The sequence below is a fragment of the Hevea brasiliensis genome, chromosome 2 (genome assembly GCF_030052815.1).
Source record: "Hevea brasiliensis isolate MT/VB/25A 57/8 chromosome 2, ASM3005281v1, whole genome shotgun sequence".
NCBI classification, from domain to species: Eukaryota; Viridiplantae; Streptophyta; class Magnoliopsida; order Malpighiales; family Euphorbiaceae; genus Hevea; species Hevea brasiliensis.
This window is the reverse complement of record NC_079494.1, coordinates 109,402,035-109,406,316: the sequence shown is the minus strand read 5'-3', so window position 1 is coordinate 109,406,316 and position 4,282 is coordinate 109,402,035. Positions and strand designations below refer to the sequence as shown.

General features: G+C 33.6%; 1 non-coding gene across 1 annotated transcript; it reads left to right on the top strand.

Moving 5' to 3' along the window:
• The first annotated feature begins 3,791 nt into the window (after positions 1-3,791).
• LOC131178149 (small nucleolar RNA R71) lies at positions 3,792-3,898 on the top strand. The gene has a single exon (XR_009147280.1). It is a non-coding gene; the product is annotated as a small nucleolar RNA R71 (small nucleolar RNA).
• Positions 3,899-4,282: the final 384 nt, after the last annotated feature.

Here is a 4,282-nt window from a genome sequence, read left to right as displayed (position 1 = left end):
GATTATATAAAGGGACTACTTTTATACTCTTTTGATTTTGTACTTGTCCCTTTTTTATGTCACACCCAAAATTACCTTTGAGATATTTTGGTGACCCCTTTTTTTTATTATTTTTTTATCAGCTTTTCACAATTATTCTAGCACTGTTCAAGATGTTTCAATCCTCCAAGTTTTTTATTTTTTTATGTGCACTTAATTGCTAAAATATTGTTCTCATAAATGGGTGGTAGTGTTTATGTTTTATGGCTAGGTAAATGATTTAAGTTCCAAAGAAATTAGGGAATTAAAGTTCAAGGGGGCTTGCAAGGGTTAAAATGAAATTAAGGTGGGTTAAGGCTAAATATGAGATTTAAAAATATGAAGAAATGCCTAAATCATATTCTTATCAAATGCAAGTTAAAAATTTCGCTTTGAAAGATCTAAGATTCTTGTTCTAAGAATGGTGAGACAATAATGACCATTTTCTTCCTTAAAGGCTTATTCAGACACTCAAAAACTCAAAATAACTAATCAGAATCTGCATACCTAGATGAATACATTAATTTTTAGCTATTAAATAAGAGAAAGAATAATGCTTAAGACTTTATACCCAGCTGGAAACTTTCATTCCACTAACCATCTAGAGGCAAGTTAGATTACTTGAATAAGCAACTTCTGAAATTAAAAGATTGGTTTAAAATCCAAATATATATATATATATATATATATATATATATATATATATATATATATATATATATATATATATATATATATATATATTATGAATAAATGAAATGCATGAATGTATGAATGTATAATAAATCTATATCCACTAAGTATGTATAACTAAGTATATGAGACTATATGCAGTGTATATATGTGATTATATACAAGTATGAATTAATGAATGAGTATGTCACTATATGCAAATGAAAAGGAAAAAATAATTTTTACAAAAAATTTATCCTCTCCCCCATACTCAGATTGGACATTGTCCTCAATGTTAAAAGAATGTAAGGAATGAGATAATTAGGCTATAAATTCAATGGGCTCACTCAAACACTGTGCAGAAAATATGTGGCTAATTTGTGCATAAAGAATGGATATGTAAGCCTAATGAACTTAAAAAAAAGTGGATAAGGGGTACCCCGTTTCATAAGTGGTGGCACAACTTGTGCTGAAAATAACACAAGCTGAGATAAGAATTGTTACCTTATTGAAGATGTAGCTAATTTAATTAAAAAAAAAAATTTTGAGCTGCTACCATACTTTGCAAAAAGAAAAATAGGGTCCAGGAAATCAATTAAGCACAAAATGAAATATGAAAGTAAGAATGTAATCAAGATATAGCCATTCAACAAGAAAAATTCCAAATGAGCATATTAAAAACAAGTAAAGCATTAAAGAGTCAAAATAAAAAGAAAAATGTACTGGCAAATAACTAAAAATACTAAATAAGCAACTATCTCAAATAAAAACACAAACAAAATATTAACTAAACAAGCTAACAAGCTATAAGAGGATAAAGCTAACTAAACAAGTAACTAAAAGAACTAACTAAATAAACACCTAAATAAAAACATGAAATACAAATGCTGCAAGTAAAACTGTCTAGCTAAGAATAACAACTCCTTTGCTCTTGCCATCTGGTGGAGGTGGTGGTGGTGGTTTTGGCTCAAGGAAAATCTTATGCATATAAAGTGTTGGGCTAATTCCCTTTATATCATCAATTGTAAATCTTAAAACTCTCATATATTCTCTCAAAACTTTCAATAATTTATCAATCTCAATATCAGTCAAATATGCATTACTTATAACAGGATATGTTCCATTGGGTCTAAGAAAAGCATACCTGAGGAGGTTGGAAGAAAGAGGTTTAAGATCTACCTTTGGGGCATCCTCTACCTTTAATGATGGTGGTTTAATCTCCAAAGTCTGCACTTCTTCAAGCTTAAAAATTGTAGCTTCAGGATGTGGTGGTGAGCTCTCCAAGTGTTGTGCAAAAACAGCTATATGAGGATTGTTATCATTAATGCTCCTACCATGGACTGAGCAATTTTTCAGAGGGTCTTGCAGATAGCTTTTTCTAAAATACTCTTGAACAATCTCATCAAGAATGTTTACCCGCAAATAAGACTCAACTTCTTCATGTTTCCTTTTCATAGTTGGATTGATGTTAAATATCATTTGATCATCTCCCACTTTAAGTATCAATTTCTCACCATTTACATCAATTAATGTACCAGCTGTTGCCAAAAATGGCCTTCCCAACAAGATAGGAATTTTTGTGTCTTCTTCCATATCTAGAATGACAAAATTCACCAGAATGTAGAATTTTCCAACCTTGATGGGCACATTTTCTAGAATACCTTCTGGATACTTAATTGAACAGTCAGCCAATGAAAAATACATGTTTGTGGGCTTCAACTCTCCCATATTCAACTTCTCATATATTGAAAGAGGCATTAGGTTGACGCTAGCTCCAAGGTCACATAAGGCATTTGCCACACAATTATCACCTATATGACAAGGAATGAAAAACACACCCGGATCTTTGAGTTTGGGAGGTAACTTTTTCTGAATTATAGCACTGCATTGCTCTCTCAAGTTGATGGTGTCATAATCCTCTAACCTTCTCTTGTTGGTAAGAATCTCCTTCAAAAACTTGGCATTTGGGATAGTGCCTCAGTGAATGGCGCATTGATATACAACTTCTTTAGTACTTCAAGAAATTTTCCAAATTGTTTCTCTAGTTTATGCTTGATGAATCTTTGAAGGTAGGGAAGGGTGGGCTTATAAGGTTCAGGTGGAATGTATGGTTTCTCTCCCTCATCTTGCTCACTTTTACTTGCTTCTTCTTTTTCATTTTTCTTGCTCTCAACTGAATTTTCTTCTTTTATGCTCTCTTTTTCTTCTTTCTTGTTTTCACACTCTTGACCAACTTTCTTACCACTTCTCAAGGTTACAACCTTACATTGTTCATGAGGGTTTTGTGGTTGGCTAGGTAGTTTGCCATAGGATTTGCTTCCCGATGAGCTTGTTTGTTGAGCCAATTGAGTCTCCAACATATGATTGTGGGCTTGTAATTGATTAATGGTTTGTCTCATGTGTTGTATTTCTTCCTCTAATTTGCTATTCATCTTGCTTTGTTCAGTAAAAAATTTCTCCATCATGGTTTCCAAGGTTGGCTTTGGTTTAGGAGGTGGTAGGGATTGTTGTGCTTTTGCTTGATATCAGGTTGTGGCTGTCTTGTGGGCTGAAATTGAGGCTGAAACTGAAGCCTATTTTGCTGCATATACTGCTGGTTATGAGCATAGTTTGAGCTTTCACCCTGTTGAGCAAAAGTTACTTGTGGTCTCCATGTTGAGTTGTTCATATTAGAGTAAGAATTTCCCATAGGTTTCTATTGATAACCTCCTGCATAAGCAGCTTATTCTTGCAAATAATCATCACCATAAGAAGAGTAATCAACTCCACAACTTTGGGTTCCATCTATGTAGGCAACTTGTTGCATAGTTGTAGGAGTTGAGGTTGTTGCCTTTGTGCAAAAATCACTAAGAAGCTGAGTCAACTAATCAAATCTTGCATTCATGTAGCTAACTGAGTCAAGTTCATAAATCCCAGCCTTCTTTGGCTCAAGTACTCTAAGATTTCCCCACAAATGGGTATTATGAGCAATCTTCTCTAATAGATTATAGCATTCTTCACTTGTCATTCTCATGAAATCTCCTCCTGCTTGTGAATCAATTGTGTTTCTTATGGCTGGAGTAACTCTGGTGTAGAAATTCTGAACAATCATCCATTTGGGTATTTCATGATGAGGACATTGCCTTTCAAGCTCCTTAAATCTCATCCAAGATTCATACAAAGTTTCATCATCACTTGGTTTAAAAGCTACCATCAAATTCCTCAAATAAGTGGTCTTCCCAGGTGGGAAAAACTGAGATAGAAAAGCTTGAGATAGCTGCTCCCAAGTAGCTATAGTAGCTTGTGGAAGTGAGTCATACCACTCTAATGCTGAATCCCAAAGAGAGAATGGAAATAAGGTGAGCCGAATCACTTCATCTCAAACTCCAAGCTGCCTTTGTGTACCACATATCATCAAAAATTTCTTCAAATGAGAATGGAGATTTTCAAGTGAGCTACCTCCAAATTGTAAATTCTGAACCATTTGAATGAGACTAGTCTTTAATTCAAATTGATTAGTTTCAATGATAGGTCTATTATCTTTCACATCTGCACATCTAGGAAAAGCTTAATCTAACATGGACCTTCTCTGAGGATAATTTTGATTAACAAC